Source organism: Neolamprologus multifasciatus, chromosome 10, assembly GCF_963576455.1.
Source record: "Neolamprologus multifasciatus chromosome 10, fNeoMul1.2, whole genome shotgun sequence".
NCBI classification, from domain to species: domain Eukaryota; kingdom Metazoa; phylum Chordata; class Actinopteri; order Cichliformes; family Cichlidae; genus Neolamprologus; species Neolamprologus multifasciatus.
Genome location: NC_140448.1, coordinates 31,098,384 through 31,120,052, shown reverse-complemented (window position 1 = coordinate 31,120,052; position 21,669 = coordinate 31,098,384). Strand labels below are relative to the sequence as shown.

General features: G+C 40.6%; 1 protein-coding gene across 5 annotated transcripts in view; it reads right to left on the bottom strand.

Moving 5' to 3' along the window:
* The window catches only part of LOC146510492 (rho GTPase-activating protein 7), a 126,687-nt gene that overhangs the window by 44,924 nt on the left and 60,094 nt on the right, over nucleotides 1-21,669 (bottom strand). Inside the window, exon 1 of one of the 5 annotated variants that reach the window (XM_085173712.1) lies at nucleotides 10,236-17,250. The exons of the other annotated variants lie outside the window; for them this stretch is intronic. The gene's annotated coding sequence lies outside the window, so the exon portion shown is untranslated. Of the gene's footprint in view, nucleotides 1-10,235; nucleotides 17,251-21,669 lie in introns of those variants that run through there. 5 annotated transcript variants of the gene reach the window in all.

Sequence of the window (21,669 nt, the reverse complement as noted above, 5' to 3'; positions counted from 1 at the left end):
ACCAAAAAAACATGTTTCTATTCAACAAATTATTGACCCAACTGTACCTGCAGTGAAGATGTTATTTAAAAAACGCCTAAGCCACGGAAGAGGAAGGACTGAATCTAATTAAAGTATTTACTGATGCATATAGAGGTAAATTTAAAAGAAAACCAATACCTAGGATTTACCAAAGATGCAATCAGACAGAGATTATCCAAATAAAGAAGATAGCGCTAGAATAAGAAGACTAGCTAAATGAAGTGAAATCTCCTGGAAAAATCTATTAAAGGCTTTAATATCTCCAAACATAAAGCATGTGGGTTAACGTTGGTGCTGATCATGTTCGTGTTTTCTTTGGGGACTTTCCTGCTTGCTCTTGAAGTATTTTAGTGATATATTACTTGGAGGATGTGCAGATTTAACTCAAACTTCAGTAAGTTGAAGTCTGTCGTCTGAAGTGCCTTTACATAGTTTTGTGTCTGCATGCGGCCTTGAGCACAGTTAGCATTAACAAGGACTCCAGCACATTTTAAATTAGGAGGAAAAAACCAGAAACACAAAAGAAGAGAGTGAAGTGTTGTAGCCATTACAGACGAAAGCTGTTTTGTTACCAAATGCCCGTTCAGCTCCCTCTCCACAATGCGGTTGATATAACAAGCAGAAATGGCCGTTTGGGGATTTACTTGATGGATTGCTTTTCTTCTTGGCATCTTGTTATCGTCTTCTAGAGCTCATCCGTATTTCCATGCTAAAACCCAAACATTATCATGCTGTCAGCCGCTGTTTCTTTTTGATGAATTCTCAGCCGGCTGCACCTGTTTGGACGTAAAGCTGGGATCTGAAGCATCCTGCGTGCTTGGGGTAACTCAACAGCGGGGCTAAAAAGTTGTGCCATGAAGTGTAATTGTTGCTAAGAAATGCATACAAAAACTGGCTGTGAAGTTCAGCAGTGCAACAGGCCCCTTTATCCCATGTGGACGCCCCACGGCTGACCTTTCCAACTTTATTTGTTGTCACGCTGCTATAAATAAAGTGTTCTCTGTTGTTTTGTTCTGGCCGGTGGAAGAAAAGCCCGGGGACACTGCCAAGGGTCAGCAGAGCCCCTGGCACCATGTGCAGGGATGTTATTACCAGCCTTTCAGTGAGGATGTTGTTCCAAAATTCCTCTAAACACCAAGTGTGGCAGTTGGCTCCATGTTTGACATCTTCCTCTGACAAAAGTCCAAGTTTGGAGACTTGTCAGGGCAAAGATGCTAAGCACGAAGCCACAGTGGGCAGTTTGTGTTCCCAAAAACAGAAGATTAGGAGGAAAAAGCTAAAAAAAAAAGTGTGGGTTTTTTATCCCCTCCATCAAATTTCTACTTCTTCTCCCTGGCCACCACCATCCAGGTCTCCACAGGGATACCGAGAGGTTCCTAAACCAGTATAAGAAGCTCATTTCTGCTGCTTGTATCCTCCATCTCAATTCCTTCTGACACCAGGGTAGGAATATAGATCTGCCGCTAAATGCACAACGTCACATTCACCCTCAGCTCCCTTCATCTTTCACATCAACTCTCCAACATGCATTTGGCTGCACAGTTCTGTTATCCGCGTGTCCTGAACAGTGTTGGTCAAGTTACTTGAAAAAAGTAATCAGTAACTAATTACTGATTACTTCCCCAAAAAAGTAATCCTGTTACTTTACTGATTACTTATTTTCAAAAGTAATTAATTACTTAGTTACTTTTTAAAAACACGATTTACAACCTGAATAGGTGATAAAGTGATAGATCTTTCAGCCCAATTCTACTTTTTCTACATAATCCATCATACAAAATGTAATCAAATGGAAAAGTCTCTTTTTAAAACTTGTTTTATTCGTTTTAATCTTTTAACTTTATGCATCAAGCAAAAATGTAATTATATGCAACATTCTCTGACTGGAAGAAATTAGTTTAACATTTAAACCTATTTTCTGCACATTCCAGCACATAAAATATTTTTTTGTGTGTTTACACTCAGTCTTTCAAATAGATGCAAGTAAAACACAGCAGAAAATAAATAAAGTCAAAGACTAGCGGTCCTGTTGCTCTATTTTCACCTGTAAAGCAGGAGTGGGGTAGGCGGAGGTTTACCCTGGTGCAGGTGTGCAGCGGTCAGTGGAAGGATACGGCAGTTTCTCTGTGAGTTTCCCATTACGTCGTAGCTACTCGGTGCTTGCTTGGAAGTTTAGGGTTTTTTTCGCTGTAAAAAGAAGTTTTCCTCCCACGCACAACGGACACTAATGTTTTTGTCACTTTTTATGGAATCAAACCCAAAGTAAGGTCAGTACTTCCACGCTTTAAACGCTGCACGCTCATACTCTCTCTGCACTGATATATGATCCATTGTTGATCTGCACACAGCTGTTGTCACGAACGTTGCACTCGCTTACGTCACTGTCATGAGACATTCTCGCAAAAAATCACGGTTTTAGTAACGCAGTAACGCAGCGTTCCTACGGGAAAGTAACGGTAATCTAATTACTGTTTTTGCAATAGTAATCCCTTACTTTACTCGTTACTTGAAAAAAGTAATCGGATTACAGTAACGCGTTACAAGTAATGCGTTACTGCCCATCTCTGGTGACAACTCACCATGTAACATGTGACAATCAATGTTCTCAGTGTAGGGTCAAGTGAACATGGCGCCAGTCACACAGGCCTAGAGACTGATCTGCAACCATCTGGCAACCACAGCTCATGATGCGTTACAAGTAACGCGTTACTGCCCATCTCTGGTCCTGAATAGGTAAAAAGTCGATATGACCTTGTTGATTTTGAGGATAAAGGCCAAACGAGGACACTGTTAAAGTGTAAGAGAGCAGGTACAGATTTGAGTGTGAAGTAGATTCAATAAGTAACAATCAAGACACGCAAAGATCAGTCAGGCAGAAACACTCATGTAGAAAATATAAGACTATTAACAAGAGTTCCTATAGATAAATGAGGGCTTGTTGTTGACTTCAGAGCCATGAATGGAAACTTGTGAAGGTCACTGTTAGAGGTCTGAGTGTTCCCGTCAGGAAGTCCCACCCCAACAACAGCTTTACCATCTCTGATGCCCAAAATCTGTCAGCACCTTCATCTGGAACACAACACCTGAAAAAGACACCTAACCTTCAGTGTCACGGCCGAAACGGCATCCGATGGGGTTCGCGTCACAGGCGACTTTTATTATGAAAGCTATTATGTCATCTGCTTTCTATAACATTAAATATTAACTGCATTTTGAGTTTCACAATTTCAAACCAACGGGGTGGAACAGAGCATGGTGTTTCCACAAAAAATTAATAAAAGATAAAAACGCTGCCGCAAAATTATGAATAATTCACGTGTTGAGGAAAAGACACTAAAATGGCAGGAGACAAAGTGCAGGGAAGAGTGCCATCATCACCATGCAGCGCCAGAGAGAGGTGAAGCTGTAATTAACCCAGTGCTATAAACTGAATCCTGATGGCTCTTCATCAATGCACCCATTTGTACTTTGATGTTTTTGCAAACCTTTGTTTACAGAATTATCACAGTTAAATGTGTAAATTTGACCCGACCAAAAACCAGTCCTAAATCTTCACAGCACAGAAGTATGAACACCGCAAGATCGCAACAACGACAAAGTTTTATTGTTCAACAAGGATGTGGTGGACTTCCTTTCCCGTTAGCTGTGGCATCAAAATAAGTTCATGAACCTGGGAACGCGGTGACTGTCCTCACTGGACACAAAGCGTTTTTCCCGGGGATCATGGGTGCAGACCACCACCAATTCAGCTGGTTTCACAAATAAATGCATAAAAATTATTAAAATCATCATGAATGTTGAACTCTGGCCATAATTTATGCTTCCTGTCAAATTACATGTAAAACCAGCTCGTCCTCACAAGTGGCTCTGGGATTTCCTCCCTTTGCACTCTGACTTACATCTGGGTGTGCTTGTGTTGACGTGGGTATATTTAGAAGCATTGTGCTTGTTCGTGTCATCCCAACAGTCCTCGGGGTGGTTATTACCCAAAAGGAAAATCCCCATCAAATTAACAATAATTACAAGTCTGAAAAACATTTAAAAAAAAGAAAGAAAACAAGAGGAAAAAAGTGACAAATTTATGAGAATAAAACTTGTGTGACTGAAAAAAGAAACGTTGGCACATATAAGAAAAAAAAGAAAAATTTAGAAGACAAAATGAGACATTTATGAGGTGAAAACAGCAGAATCAGTGTGTCCAACCTGGTGCTCGCGACACAAATTCATTTGTTTAAAAATTAGGTTAAAAATGTAGAAAATGTGAGACCGTCCAGTTGATGTTTCCTGGGATTTACCTCGTTGCTAAAGATAAAATCCAGATTTTCCATAAAGTGTAAAACAGCGTGTTCGTATTAATGGCTCTGGGATTTCCTCCCTCTGATTTCTCAATCTGCTGGTGTTGGCACACATATATTTAGACGCATTGTGTTTGTGTGTTTTCATCTAAACACTCATCATCAACTTGACAGTAAAATGTTGCTTTGACTGTCTTTGTCTGATTTCTATTAATAGGAGCTGATTGTTTTCTCTGAAATGTGCTGCAAGAACATCAAATATGATCACACACTGGAAAAATACTGGAAACACACCGGCTCATTCCCCGGCACCGAAAACACCGGGGAACTTTTTGTGTAATATTAAGCAACATTTTTTTTGGTGAAAAAAAAAACAAAAACAAAAAACTTTTTTAAGTTAAAGTTTTAAAGTTATGAGAAAAATTTATGAGAAAAGATTTACAAGCATATTTAAAACAAAAAAAGATAAATAGATGAGAAACAAATGGTAAATTCATGAGTAAAAAGGAAACAAACAAAAAGAAAAAAAAAGAAACAAACAAAAAGAAAAAAAAAGAAAAAAACCAATTTAAAAAACTGCCAATTTATGAGAAACACTACTTATATTTATAAGAAAAATGAGAAAAAATGACACATTTATCAGTAAGAATGTAAGATTACATTATGCTTGTGCTGCACTTTGTAGATGGTTAAACTGATTTATTCTAATAAAGTCTGTTAGAAAAAGAAACTGTCCTATTAAAAAGGACTAAAGCTAAAACTGGACTGCCAGAGCTGTAGTTCCTCTAACGTCCACTTGGGGCTTCCCATCAGTCAGTACCCACAGACGCCCATTTAAAATGATCACGTTTACAACCTGCTACAAAAACAGTTTGTGTCTCTAAAGATCTCTATAGATAACAGTGTTGGGGAGTAACGGAATACATGTACCGCCGTTACGTATTTAAAATACAAAATATGAGTAACTGTATTTCGTTACAGTTACCATTTAAAAAGGTGGTATTTAGAATACAGTTACTTTGTTGAAATAAATGGATTACACGGCGGTACTTCCCTGTTTCATATTGTGGCGGGTCAGGACTGTTTGGGTTTTGTTTGACAGCTACGTTCTGTTGTTCCAGGCGGCAGCGTTACGGTTGCCATGGTTACAGGGTGACGCTCTCTCTCTGCGTGTCTCCTGGGTGAGAGAGCGCAGTTGTTGTTGTGCTAAGCTAATAGGCAGAATGCTACAGGTATAGCTCTAAAGAATGTAGCATCATGGGCAGTGTAGTCCGCGCTGCAGGGAGAATGGACTGCCATACACGTTATGTGTCTGTGAGCGAGGGAGGGAGAAAAAGGAAAAGTACGAGCTGTCATCGAGCAGAAACGGGAGCTGGAAGCATGTAAATATAATAATAACACTGCAGCCAAGAAGAGAGCCTGACGAGCCCAGTTGTAAGTAAGCTATTAAGACTCGACTGTACACCGTGTTCGTGTTTTCCTCTGAAACAATAAGTTCTGTTGGAGCAGCCTTTCAACGCCTCTCTCTGTCTCTCGCTAGCAAAGTTGACCCAGACAACAAAGTAAAGCTAGTTTTCAGCTACGAGCCGACACAGAACCCACCGTATTAGTCAGAGGTCCCTTTACTACGGTTCGGAGCCGCGGACCTTCAGTAACAGTAATAAATCACAGCAATAGTACATTCATGTAGTTGTAAACAGCATGATAATATATTAAGTAATCCAAAGTATTCAGAATACGTTACTCTCATTGAGTAACGTAACGGAATACGTTACAGAATACATTTTGGGGCATGTAATCTGTAATCTGTAATGGAATACATTTTAAAAGTAACCTTCCCAACACTGATAGATAATTTGTTCCTTTGTGCCAACTGTACAAGTCACCCACTTAACTGTATTTAGTCTTTAGGGTGTGGTTACAGTTACAGTTACAGTTGGATGCAGCTGAATCCTAGTTTATCCAACTATAGGTGCCAGAAAACATCTGCATTTCAAGCCAATCAAATGATGTTATTTGTTGTTGCTGCACACACATCATCATGGATACATGATGCACGCACCTCACAGTGGGTTTGGCGATATAAAACTGTAAGCAAACACAATTAAAAAGCACTCTAAAGGTTTTGTCATTGCACCGTGTTCCCTTCAAAAACCAGTTATGTGCTTGAAGTCTTCACCGTGTGCTTATAAATAACGGACCTGAGAGGCAGTGACCACAGAGCACCCTCACTACGTGCTTCTCAGCCTACATTCCTCGAGGTCTCCTATGGGGACGCCGCCATCCACACCTCAGAGACTCTGTAGCGTGACTGCAGGAAGTCCCCGCCCAGAACGCTGCGATACGCAGGACGATACAGCCTTTTGTAGCGCTCGTGTTCGCCTGCTCAGGAAATCACGCTGCGATTAAGCGGCCCTTCCTGAGAGGCTGCGTGATTGCCTGTCTGTCTGCCTATTATGCTGTCCGACTGTTTGTCTCTGCAGTAATGCGACTGTCTGCTCGCCTGTCTCAACTGTCCTCTCGCCCATATGTCTGATTACCTGTCCGTCCTGGCTGCTCACTTTATTACGCCCGCCTCATTCTGCTTAGCTGTAAAAGAGCAATAAGTAAGATTTTCTCTTTTTTTCACTGCAGCACAGAATCCCCATCTGCAGAGGGTTGATAGAGTTTGGAGATCAATACAAGTGACTAAACAACTATTCCTTCAGCTGCTCAGATTTCTGGCTGCAGTCTGTATCACAGGGAGCGCTCCCTGTCTAGACACTAAATTACTTAATTCCCCTTTAACTTGAGAGAGACCAATACGTTTGAGGAAATCTTAAATAAAACGTGTAAATACAGTTGTTTTGTGCAGAGAGCCACTGAGGACACAACGGTCAGGTCTGCACAAACTTTGCTATAACATTACAATTTGAATTACATAAAAAAAATCTGTGAAACCTCAGCAAACATAAACAGGTCTGTAGCCCCTTTAGCAGGATGGTCCCTGATCTTTCCTGCTTTATTGTGTATCAGCTACTTAAAGGTACTTTTTGCAGTTAACCTCTCTGAATAGACTATGTGCGCATTAGCGTATGCTACTTCCGGTGTGATAGTCGCGCCTTGTTTACAGTCGGGTTTTCCAAAACAAGTCAACCAAATGGATGAATCAAGCGCCCATTTACATTTCTCAAGACGTCTTGGGCATTTACCAAATATCTCTGTAGATGATGTTCATCGACTAGTCGATAATTTTTCCCCCGCGCCTCAGAGCAAAAGTGAGAAAGGATTCAAATTTTATATTTCTCAGTATTTGTATAATTTTGGAGGTAAGTCCCAACATACCGTTCGTAAATACTAATATATAGAGACGCTTACCAGCATTTTTATTTATATCCTGTGGCTTTTTTTCACGGTTTGTTGACATGCTGTGTACGTGTGTACATGACTGTGCTAGCTAATAGCTAATAATAGAATGCTGAACATTTGCCCAGCGATCGGTGTTTTCATCCTCTGTGTTGTCATTCTCGGTTGCCATAGCCACAGTATCAACAGGTCAAGGGCGGCGCTCCCAAACTCCGGGTTGCTCTGTCTTTTTATTTAAAATTATTCCAGTGGAATAACGATGGAACAACTTTCGGCTGAAGACAACGTTTCCCAGAGGAAGACACGAAGATACCGAGTACACACCAGAGCTGGTCGTAACTGTGAAGCCGTTCCTTCTGGTTTTTATCAGCCATTGTGCGCGCAATTCTGGATCCTTTGGAAAGGAGTGGAAACTTAACATCTTGTTAAATCTCCCCCCAGCAGTACAGAGCGGGACACAGCGATTAACCGCAAAATAAACCTACTGGAAATGTACAACTCTACATCCGGTCTTAAAACAGGAAGTTAGCATTTTCTCATGCAGAGTCTATTTAACCTGCAGCTGTCACCACCAGGGGGCGGTGTTTTACCCTCCTTGTCCACACTAATATAAATAAAGTGTTTTTAAAGACTTTCCCAAATGACATTTTGTGGTACAAAGTGGTATTACACTAAAGTACATCTGATATCTCAATCTACATCCACGTTTTTATACTTTCTGTGTTCCAGTATGGTTTTACTGCATCTTTTAGTAGGTCATTGATTTTTTTGAACCCTTACGTGGTTTGCCAGTCCGTAGACCGTCATGTCCTGGTGGCCAGTAGTGCCACGACTGAAGTTGCAAGGCACCAATGCAAAGGTGCCTTCTGCGTAACAGTGGCCTGCTTTTCATAGGTAGCAGCTGACTGAAAGCTGTCATGTGACACCACTGAATGAGTCTCTGTCGTCTGAATCATCCAATAGTTCAACAGAGAAAATTCTTCAGCTTTTTTCTCAAAGCTTCCCGAGCAGAGGTTTATTTTACAATATTCAATAACAAAAGATTAATATATGCTCCACACATCACATTAAATATGGATGATCCACCAAACTGAAGCAACAAAATGTCTCGCTGCTCAGCAGCATATAACTCTCCTTTGTCTTTCTTCGGTTTCTGAAACTTAATTCCTCTCCACATTCATCTCCAAACTTCTAATCACTCTACTGGCGGACGATTTCTCCAGCACCGTCCCCTCCTGGGGCCCATAAACCTTTGATGGGAACAATGACTGATAACTCGGGAACAAGAAAAAATTAGGCCTCTGCGTTATTGGTGATTCACAATCCAGTTCCGAGGTGTTAATAGGGAGCCGTATTTAAACTGCCAATGTTTAATATACACTTCCTGCAGTTGCACTAAATCTGCTGCAGCTTTTTTTGGTTTGGGAGGGGTGTTAATGGAAGAAGTGGAGGGGCAGGTAAAACTTGGCCGCCTGCCCAGGGGACTTTTGGATTTTCTTAGTACTTTGAAGTGACCTGGATATACAGCTTGTGGATAACTCTTTCACTCTCAATCTCTCTTTTAATCTCTCTCCGTTAGTCCCTCGTAGGGTTTTATTTTTCTCTGTTTTTCAATCTTTCTGTTTTACTCAAGATCACTATCTGTCTGCTTCTTTTGTCGTTTCACTTTTCTCATGCTCCCTCCCCTTTGCACATCTCCCTTTTGTCTTGCTGGTTGGACTGTTAAAGGAACACTCCACCCAAATCCCGACTTTGAAAATCAGACTCTGATCTATAGATGGTGGCTCTGAGTGCTGTAGTCCCACAGCAGTCACGATGGCATCCACCGGTGTCCCAGTTTCATGGTGAAAAGGAGTTTTAAATATCCGCATGAAGTAATCAGAACACAAACTTCCACTCATTCCCTCTGTCCTCAGTAGTTCCCAATACTCATCATTTCACTGACATGTGGCTAAATGTGTAGCTATGATGGGTATTTACTTACATTTAAGCCAAAAATATATGTACTTTACAGCTGCAGGGGGAAAATCACCTAAAGTATCAAAACGGTTATGCACTTGCACAACTAAAATATACCTCCTGACGCCAAAGTTGACTTGGATGCATAAAAGCTCAAAGGCTGTTGTGTCATTACTGTAAAAAACAAATCTATATATCTCTACTTTGTGCCATCAGATGAGTTGCTGGTGACTAAGACGCATTACAGAGGCTGATCGCTAAGAAAAAATGTGTATTTCCGGACAAGTTGCCGGGGTTTTCTGGTTGTCAGATTAATGCTGTCGCTGTAATCTGAACTTGGTGTGGAAGATGCTGACTTGTCTGCAAATACTCACAAATTTCTGGCTGAGTGATGCTGAACCTTTAAAAAGAGCGACCTTTTCTTTGAAGGTGATTGGTTTTCTTTTCTGGTTTGTGTCACGCTTGGTGAGTGTTTGCAGACAAGTCAATGGAAACTAGCTTGAATTCTTGGCAACCAAAGCAATCACAAAAGGCTTTTGGTGCAGCATTATACACCTCACCTGGTAACTACCACTGACCTCCAGGAACACTTGGCAACATTGCTCACAACCCTACCTGGGCTTGTGGTTGCCAGATGGTCACTGACTGGACTCTAGCCATGTGGAACTTCATCTCAAGTCAAGGGGTTATTTTCAGGCCATCATTGTTGATAGCAATGACCACGCCCGGTGCTGTTGACCAACACTGTGCTGCTGCTGGCTAAAGAAAAAGAAAGAGCAGAAGAGGAAGGCAATGTTAGTGGGATGTAGTGAAGGAGGGTTAGTGTGACAGAACAGGATGCTCGAGACAGAATGAGATGTAAGAAGATGAACTGCTTTGACTCGGAAAGAGAGCAGCTGAAAGAATAAGGAGAAGAAATATAGTTAAAGATGGCGCCCGTCAGAACCACATGGTTGAATTTGGAAACAAAATGTGTTTATTGTGAATAAAATTGTAGCTCAGAGGTATGTGATGGTACCTTAACTCTGACCAAAGTACATTGAAGGCTGACACACTACCTGCACATTCACCACTCTGACCTTCACACACACCTTTCTGCATTGGACATAAATCTCAAGTTTACTGAGAGAATTGCAAGACTCAACTTTTTAGTGTTTGAACTCAGTTTCAGGTTAGAAGAGGATACACACACACGTTTGTGAGACGAGCACTGCTTGAGTATTAAGGATGGGATTACGGAAACATTTGGCAATAATTATAATATAGGCAGAGAAGGGTTTCTGGCACAGCTTCAGCCGTTCCACAAGAGAAAGTTTATTACAAATAATATGTTCGGTATATTTTACGATGTTCCTAATGAGGGCCGTAAGCCGAAAGCTTTCATTTCATAGCAAGAACGTTGTTCTGTAAATGACCTGAACCCTATTTTCACAATTTTTCTTGTACTTTTCTTGTTTCCATTTGTGGTCAGTTACTTGTCATAGACATTTTTGGGATCAGATCTCTCCCATTTTCTGTCTCATTTTGTGTTGTTGTTTTTTTATGCTTCTGTTTTCATTTTGTATTTTTTAGTTGCTTATAGTCTCCCTTAATGTTCTGTTTATGTGTCTCTAAAGTTATTTTTCAACTTATTAGATTCCTTTTCTAATGATTTTATATCTTTTAATATTCATCAATTTTATTTCTTTGTTTGTATAATTTTTGGGTATTTTCTAACTGTTTTGGGTGTTTTTGTAGTCATTCTGTAGCTGTAGATTTTTTCTTTTGATGTTCGCCTGTCTCTCTTCGTGGTCATTTTGCATTTTTGTTTTCATTTTAATCCATTTTTGCTTTTGTAGTAATGATGGATCTTTTTAAGATAATTTTTTTAACCTTTTTTCTGTCTTTTAGACGTCATCTACTTGTAAAAAAAGATTTTTTTTGATTTTCTAGTGATGCTAGCATACAAGCTAAGGTTAGCTAGCTAGCTAGCTAGCTAGCTACTACAGTAGGTACAAAGCAGCTTCACTGACAAGCTAACTAACTAACATTAACTAGAAAAAAGCCAGTTTGCCCTAATAGAGGTGACTGCTTGATTGATTAAATGCTAAACATTAATGTTCAATCAATGGAGAGATTGTTTGACTTACGCTAGCATGTCTGCTAACTCAGATGATGTCAGTGGCTAGTTGGTCTAAACTCCTGGGGCTAAACTGGTAACTTGGCCGGACATTTATCTGCACAGGGCTCTCTATTGGTGTCTCAAAGCTTTCTCAGCTTAAGAGTTTTGGTTACATCCACTAAAACTAGCTCTATAGTCTTTAAATATGTGCTTTTTTTTTAGGTTAATTTAAATGCCTTACTGGATGGAGGTAGTTTTAAGTCTGACTGTACAGTATATCTGTGTTTGACCTGAAATGACGAATCACACAGCTATAAGTGCTAATCACTTCTCCAAAAGTCATCAGCAGTTATGAGTAATCAGTAAACTCTGTCTGCTTCCTGTCGCTGGGTATTTTCTCTCTGCTGATTTGATTTTTGTTCATTTCTTTCTCTTCTGTCTCCATCCAACACCACATGAAATAGCAGTCTAGTCATAAGAGTTCAGCGGGTGCTAAAGGTGAAAGATTACTCCTTACATATTAGTAATTCATTATGTCGATGTATTAATGCGTACCCTGAAATTACTGAAGGCATTATCCTGAAGTAGGCTGGGCTAAAAAAAGATCAGGTTATCCAGATATAGTGTCCAAATTTGAATCCAACTCACGACAGATGTAAGTGGTCTCCAGCTGATTCATATGCTTTGGTATGCCTTGCTCATTTCCTGGACTCGGTCCCCAAGTCCATCATTAAGACCCCCCCCCCCCCCCCGTCATGTGCAAGAAGGTCCTAAGAAGGATTATGCTGGGAACGGGGATACAATTCAGAGACCAGATGTTCTGTGTAAAATATTTACGTTTTCATGTTGTACAGAGTGCTTTACTAAACCTTTTCCCCTCAAATTCCACACATGGATTCCCATTCGTTCCCTTGACCTGCTCTTCGTAACGGTCTCTCTATTAAGTGATAAAATATGTTGACTATAAGTGCCCTCATTTCCTGATGAGATACGATGTGATTAGGTTTAGAAACAAGAACGACCTGATTAGGGAGCAGAGAAACATGCATTCACTGGTAGGAGACAAACACCAGTTTCCTGTGTGGCTCTAAAGCAACACCACACTGTTTCCTCTTCACTCCCAGTGGACGAGAATCATGATTCCCGGTGCTGCTCGAGGGCTTTTTAGTGTAAAAAAAAAGAAGAAGCTGTTTTTAGGGGGATTTTCTGAATTGTTTTTTTTTTCACTTAGAAGTTCAGTCTGCTGATGCCTTGCTGGATAATGCCACACTGGATGTTATTTTAGCACTTTCTGTTTACTCTTCGTTGGCTTGAGCTGTGACGTGGTCGTTGCCAGCAGTATTATTTATATTTTCACATGTTTGAGAGGATTACAGTCCTTTTCATTTGTGCACTGTGCTGGGCTGGCATGAAAACACAGAGTTCTTTTGTGGGACTAGATTTTTATATATTTGAACAAGCAGAATTTATTTTAAGTTAATGTAACTGTTGTGAGTTGCTGACTGCTGCCTCGTACTGACTGGTAGCAGACTGCCACCGGCTGGTGGATCCACCAGCCACCTAGTTGCACTCTATACCAGCGGTCCCCAACCTCTTTTGCGCCACGGACCGGTTTAAGCCCGGTCCGTGGACCGGCCTTTAAGGTGTCGCGGATAAATACAACAAAATAAAACTAGTACCAGTACTGAAAAAAAGAAAATTTATTCATAACGCACGTGAAAAGACCCAGGAAAACAGAGTTAACGATAAAAACGATAACAAAATAACGCTGAAAACCGATAAAAACCCTGAAAACTATACATTTCACACCTGAGCCTCAACTCTGGCGGCTCGGTACTAAACGACTCACGGACCGGTACCGGTCCGAGGTCCGGGGGTTGGGGACCGCTGCTCTATACTACTTCACCTGACCTCCCAAGTTGGATGTGCTGACATTCTCTCTGTAGTATTAATTGATCTCTAAAGCCTATAACAACAAGAAAAAACTCCATGGAAGACTCCAGGAGTAATTAAGTTGTGTTTATCCAGAAAGCCCTCGTTGTTCGGCCCACATTAGCAGTTTCCTATTCGCCACATCTGGCGGCAGTGGCTCAGGGCTAGTCTAGATTCCACAGCTCAGCTACAGGTTAAACTAATATGAAGCAGATGTTAGGAGCACTGAGACATTTGGTCATCGTGTGGTCCAGACAACACCTGCTGTAACCCAAGTTACCACCCAGCTACGACTGGTTTATGTCACTTCTGTCATAGATGAGCCATTGGTGACGAAAGTAGCCTACATTAAGCCCCGTGTCTGCTCTCTGGGTATTATCACGGTCATGTTTAAGGTAAAGAAAAAGCCTTCATCAGGCAGGGGAACAAATTTTATGAAGGCCGTGAACTCTTTGAAAAGGTTGGTGGTCTCTAATTCAGATAGCTCTTTTTTAAGCTCTGTTTTTGGTCTCCACCAGCTCCTGAAAACAAAACCTGGCTCTTCACCGACCACTCACTATTGTCACTTAAAATTTCAACCTTTGTTTCTCAGTCAAAAAAAAGGTCTCTGAATTTACTTTGATCCTGCTTCTCCCCGGTCATAGACTCTGCTTCATAAACTGAGCCGTTTTCCCAAACATTTGTATACAGTTCACATCCAGCCATCACCAGAGACCTAAGCCAGCAGCCCGCTTCTCACAACAGCCTGCCTCGTTGTATTAGGAGCATTCGGAAAGAAGGCTTTGACGGAAAGGTCAGGCCACCTTTCCCTATTGAAAATCATTGGCTGCTAAAGATCATGACATTAAAGGTATGAGCAGAGAGGCCATAAGAGAGCGAGGAAGAACAGACGAGTCTGCAGCGGCAAAGACAGACGGATGTCTTTGAGAATACTACAGTCAGAGATGAAGGAGGGTAAAAACACGATAATACAAGCTCTGAATTAAAAACTCTGAGTAAAAGTACGGAGATATTCAAGAGCTCTGACCACTTCCTGTTTCTAAAGCTTGGTTACTACCACCACATTTTCAAACAGTAGTTACATTGTACACAACGTCTGTCTGTTAAATGTAAGATTGTTGTGGTTGATTAGTGGCTCTCTGTTCTCCTTTGTGAGTCATTTCACAATAAGAAAATATTTTTATGATTTTTTTTAGTCGTTTTGTTTCTATTAGCCTTCACCTGTATAGGTCTGTGGTTATTTTTGTGTGTCTGTAGTCATTTTATATGATTTTATGGTCATTTCATAGTCATTTTTATGTCTTTGTATCTGTTTAACTGCTCTTGTTACATAGTGTTAGTGTTACATTGTTCTTTTATGTTTTTGTTTCTGTTTCTACTTGCATCTCTCTTCAAGGTGATTTTGTGTAATTTTGTAGTGATTTCTGATTTCGTTATGTCCTCCATCAGTCTCACTTTGTGGTCATTTTCTGTCTTTTACTTTCACCTACTGTTCAGTTTGTGTCTCTGAGGTATCATGTTTGTCTTTTTTGTATCTTTTTGTTTCTTTTGTAATCGTTTGGGCATTTTTTTTTACTTATTCTGTATTTTACTAGATTAAAAAACCCTCTGATCACTTGTTTCTCTTTGTTTTGTGGCCTTTTTATGACTTTTATTGGCTGCAAGTTTCCCTTTATTGTCATTTCTGTGTCCTTGTACTCATTTAGCATCTGTTTGCAGTCATGATTCGTCTTTTTATGTTTTTGTTTTCAGTGTTTTTCTGTCTTCTGAAGGTCATCGAATTCACTTTGTATTTGTATTTGTTTTCCGTGGTAGTTATTTTGGACCTTTTTGAAATGATTTAATTTCATTTAATAGTTTTGAACATTTTTTTTGTCAATATCTCAAAGTATTTGTTAAAAAAGCTAACAGACAATTATTTAAATCTGGTTTCATGTCCCCTGCTGTAACCTGAAGATTAACGCGGCACCTCTGTTGTAAAATAGCACAGTGTATACTAATTTTTATAAAAAAACAGATTTTACATGAATAATTTTAAACATTTAGAGTCAAAAATGTTTTCATAACTTAAACTTTTGCAGACTTCATTTGAGATTCCAGCTTTGCCAGTCAGCACACTGATCCAGATCGCTGCAGCAAAGGTTGAAAAGCACAGAGTTAGCTTAACACTAGCCTGAAAACTTAGAAAGAGTCTGTAAAAGCTAAAAAACTTTTTTCTTCTGAGGATTCGGTGGAGACCAAACATGAAACCAACAGAGGGTCAGTTTGGTTGGAGGAAGATCAGGTTTTAGATAAAGGGGGGAAAATGAGGCACATACTTTAAATTAAGCGTGGCCTTGCTTCCTGCTCCAGTGCAGCCCTGTGGCAGTCAGACAGACTTGAATTAAACACCCAGAACAGAGGAGGTCACGAAGAGCAGCCAACGGGGTTTTTCTTTTACTGTAATCATGAAAAAGTAAGACAAAGGGTAAAAAAGGAGCCGCCCACCTCAGAGTCAGGTAGGACATGTGTACTGTATGTATGCATGTGTTTCCCGGAGCAGCTGCTCTGTTTGCTGTCCTACTTTATGTTTGAAAGCACAAACTGTTCAGCAATGTTTTGCCATGAAATCGATTTTCATCCCACAGTGAAACGAGGCCAGCGCGCTAAAGGCTGAAGAATTAGACATACTGTATGTAGGCTAACGGCGCGCTAGCAGAGAGTCGGTGGAACCAAGTGATTAAAGCAGCAGACGAACCCTGCCGAGCAAAGTGTGTGTGTGTGTGTTAAAGTGGGTTGCTTTCAGAGCTGATAGAGGCTCTTCGATGTGGTCGTGGCCTGAGTTTAGTTTTGTGTACATTACTGTCTCAGCTCTGTGTGCATGTATATTTAATACATCCGAGTGCAGCTTATTTCTCCACAGGAAAGGTGAAACTGAGCAGCACAGACGAGCTAATTTTGAAAGAAATTCATTCTAAATGGCAGAAAATCTCCGTCGGGTCACAGTTTTGCTTTAATCTCAATAGATTTGAGTAGAAGCTTTTTTTTGGTGATCATTTTGCTTCTTTTAATAGCTGCCTGTTTCTTTTATGGTCATTTTGTAATGACTGCTCTTTGTGGTCATTTAGTTTTTTCTTTCTTGGCCTTTTTGTGTTTGTGCTTTTATTTAAAAAGCTGAATCTAACAGTTAGCATTTTGACCATTTGAGAGCACAGCTGCAGTCTCACTACCAACAATGATGCAGCTGAAAGCGCTGCTGCGGGTGAACCACGCACACCTGCTGACGAGCTGCAGGTGATGTTTCCCAGCATTCACGGCTGTGTTTGGATATAAAAAGCTAAACTGAAAAAACAAAATCCCATATTTCGTCTACTGAGGATAAAAAATGTTAAACAAACAGTTAATGTTCAAAGAAAAGCAAAGAAACAAAGAAAATCACGAGCTTTCCAGCTTATTGTACAAATACTTCTGGTTGCTGTGTGTCCTGCTGCTGCCCCCTGCTGCTCTGGAGTGTGAACAAATGTACACGTAAAACACTTATAAGGAAAGCACTAATCTTTCTTTTCTTAATTAGTTATTATAGGAGTTTAGTCTTAAAGAACAACGTATTAGATCTAAATGTTTTAGCAAATCCATCTCAGGATTTGCTAAAACATTTAGATCTAATATAAGATATAATGTTCTTCTCTCCCCTTTTTGCACAGTCGAGCGTGTCAGGATACATTTCACTGCGTGTTGTACTTGTATAACTATGCATGTGACAAATAAAGAATCTTGAATGTAGATCTGTGGGGCGAGCCTTGACTTTAAATGGAAATAAATTAAGTTTATTGTGTGCTCACTTGTAATTTTCTGCCCTTAAATAGGCTTTAAAAAACGTTTTTGTTTGTGCACAAACTTGCTCGATCTCCTGAAACAAAGTCCCTTCATAGTCAATTTTAGTCCTTTATTGGTCATTTTCGCACCTTTTTGTGCTCGTCTCTGTTTGCAGCTCCAGCTGGTAGGACACCTGCGGGTATACCGAGAACACGGCGAGATCGTACATCTTACCTGGCCCGGGTCCCCCGAGGAGCCGACGGAGAGAGAGAGACGTCAAGACTGCTTTTGACTTCATATATCACGTGTTATTATTGTTCTTGTGTGTTTTCTATTCGAGGGCCACAAAGCAAATCACTCACCAAACACTTTGACCTTTTATCCTCAGCCAGTGAGCTAAAGATTTATTCTAACTAACTCATTTATGAGTTTCACCAACGGCAGCACAAATTTACGCCTTTCACCTCCCTCACAGAGGACGACATTAACCTCTGACCCTGCAGCTTTCCGCCTTCGAGCTCTACAGCAACACGCATGTGCTTTCAAAAGCAGTTTGAACCGTGTAACATAGATGTACAACACGCTAAACTTGGAGTTCGATCAGCTGGAGTGAGACCGTGATGGAGGGCTGCATTTCAGGCTGTAGCCTCTGTCGTCCAATCACAACTTTTTTTAAAAACAACTGCTGAAAACAAGTTTTTATAGGTCAACTCTTTGTTAATAGTTTATATAGTGTTAAACCTGCCACTTCCTCTCCAGCAGCACTAACTATGAAACACAGCAAATCTGACTTTATTGAGATCTGCACCGTGAACATATGACGGTTGCTAAAGTAGCTCCATGTTTCTGAAATCGTCGTGACTGGAGGCACTGCTCACGTAATCTCACTGCTACTACGGTGACTGAAGGTACCGGCTTATTAACAGTGGCACAACCACACAAACAGATGAATGTACCCAGCGTCATGCATGTCTAAGTACTTCTCAGTATTACTGCATATAAGTCACGTGTTTTCATTAGAAACCTGTTTTGAAGACTTCAGACTCTCCTGTAGGCAGCGTGCAGGCAACATTTTGAAGGTGGTGTCTAATTACTGCAAACATTCATTATATATTTCTTTCGATCAGTTGGTGCCTCTGATGATGATGTCCAAGGAAAAAAGCAGAAATTAGACCTTCAAAAGCAAGAAAATGATAAAGCGCACCACAAGAAGTTCATATAATTGCTGTGAGTTTGCACAGTTTAACCCTGATTCTCGTCAACTTTTCCCGTCTGTGTGCAGCCGACGTCTCGCTCCGACTTCTGCAGAGGATAAAAAATGTTGCAGAAAAACACCCGAACTCGCAGCCCGGAGCAGGTGGAAATAACTGGCAGCACACCGTCAGCAGTTGGTGAAAATGCTGACCAACACAAAGCACTCCATCAACTAAACATTAAAGGATCAATATCGTGGAAAACAAAACACTGCAGCAATGAAGGGCCGGGAGACGGAGGGGAGGCGGCAGAGTGAAAACACCTCCCTCTCGCTGTCGAGCGCTTAACAGTTTGATGTGCATGCAAACTGCCTGCGAATGAAAGTCAAACGTGATTCACTGATTTATATTTCACATAAAGACAAAAGCAGACTGATCTGACGCTGCGAGAAGAAGCGGCAGAATGAGAAATATCCAACACGTTTGAGCCGAGGAGCGGGCGATGAGGTCGGTTCTGTCGGGAAAAAGATTCGGATTTTTTTTTATTTTAAAAGTTGGGAAATGAATTTGGATTTTTACATTAATGAGTTTTTGTAATTTTTTTTCCAGTTTTAAAAGATTTATGCTTTACCGGGCACCTTATAATGTGTCTTTCTTTTGCACATTATTTAAATCAAAATGCTCCATTTAGTTTCAAGATTTACATTTTTCAATTTATTTATGTTTTAATGTTTTTTGTTTTAAAGTGGAATAAATGGATTTGTGTGAGACTGGATGGGACAAACGTTAAATACCCCCCCTCAGTTGGACTTTTCCACCTAGATACTAGAGGTGGGAATCACCATACATCCCACGATACGATATTATCACAATACTTAATGCACGATACGATATTATTGCAATTTTTTAAAATATTTTGCGATATTCAGATTCTGTACATAAAGGTAAACTTTATCAATATTCATTTTATCTAATATCAAAGTCTCACACTCAGTCTTTCTCTCATTTCAGTTTTATTGTTGACAAACTGAACGGTTTGTATTACAGTCTAGTCCAACTTAACTGAATCAACCATCTGGTACAATTATAGCTATTCTGAACTATGCAGTTTATGAAAACTATGCAGCCCCTTCAGCAACTGAAGAATTTGAAAGTAAATTAAAACAAAATATAATTTTACATTAAATAAATAAGTTTTAAACTTAATTAAAATAAAACATGTCTTAAATTAAAATAAGTAAACTGTCATGTTTATTGCTGCCAAAAACAAGTTAAACACATTTGGACAGTGAAGGAATGTCAGGATTCTTGCTCAGAAAAAGGATCAACATGCTCTGAAGTCAGAGCACAAAAGCCTTTTTTGTAACAAAATATCGATTTCTGCTGTCCCTGTATCGATACATTATTAGCAAACAAAATATCACGATGCTACACGGTATCGATTTTTTCCCCCACCCCTACAAGATACCTAGGTATCCCCTCTGGCCATCACCAGTAGGCGAAGTGTGTTGCCCAAGGACACAACGACCGAGACTGTCTGAACCGGGACTCGAACCAGCAACCAACTCTTGAGCCACAATCGCCCCAATATTCCTGCTTAAACTGCTGTTTTAAAAATAAGTGATCCATTTTCCTTTTTTGGATTTCTTTTTTAATAATTTGTTTTGATTGACAAATAAAATTTAAAATACACAAAGACAATCAACAGTGAAACAAAAGCCTACATGAAACAAATGTGTGCGGATGAGAGTAAGCTGACATTTCCAGACTTTTCTGGTCCCCATGACGACCCATCCCCCAATAAAGTGTGTGCCTCAGCAGGTGGAGAGAATCTTGTTTGCAAAGGTTACACCTTTCCTGAATTTTGCGGTCCCCACGTTACCCGTCAGTTTAGCTCCACCCCTGCAGACACTCATTTCGGCACGTGTAGCGATGTTAGACGGAGAAAAGCAATTTGTGCAAGGACAGCGATTACTCGATGGAAAGCAGGTAAGTCAAAAGCCCAAATTTGCAGTTACACACTCAGTGTTTTTGGCTCTAAGTCACATGATCACAGGCCCTGCCCATCCCTGATGTCAGCTGTCTGCATCCAAGGTGCTGAGCTGTTATTCCTGCAGTGTTTTTGTGAGTAGATGATGTTTAGCTGCTGATGCCTGAGACTCAGAGATCACTGCCCTGCTCCCTCACCTCCTCCTCCTGCCTATTGCTCTCTAACATGACCCCTAGTGGCAGGAGAACACCACTACAGCGTGACGTTGCTCCCAAGCATGTGATTGCGTGCTGTGGATTTGATGGCGGCTGTGCGCTGGCGGCATGACTGACAGTTTAAGATGTTTTGCAAACATTGAGGACTCCTTTGAGCAAATTAAAGGGTCATTTACTGTAAACTGGTGATGTGCATCTTCTGTCAGTCAGAGACAAGGAAAACACCAAAACACAAATGGGATGATTTAAATAAAAAACTGAGAGTTCTGTGAAAAATCAAGAACCTGGACTGTGTGCAAAATATCAGTTTATAGTAAATCAGTGCAGCATTTCTCAAACGCAGTGGAGTGGAAGTATAGAGTAGAGCACTTGAATGGAGGCATTAAAGATGTATTATCGGCGAGGTGAGAGAGTTTCCTCCCGAGTGAACGTAAAGCACAGCGGCGTGACATTTGCCGCTGATACAGTGGATTCTGCAGCGAGGAGAAACTCTGCAATCTAAATAATCTGATGAAAGGTCAGGTGTTCACAGCGGTCGCTTTAAAACCAAAGGAACGAGGGGGGGGGGGGGGGGGGGGGCACACGGGGAAAAATAAAAGCACCTCGAGGATACTCCTCGGACCAGAATGTATCGCATCCTTCAGTCAGAGCAGGTCTGGATGAAGGCAGGCGCTCTTTGCATAGGAAACACCCTTCGACAGCTACAGTCTTATAATAAATACGTTTTATTAATATTTAATAATAAAAGAGCTGAACGCAGCAGTTCACACTTCTCATCAGAGCTCAGGATGAATGAACCTCACAGCAGACGGACACTTACAGA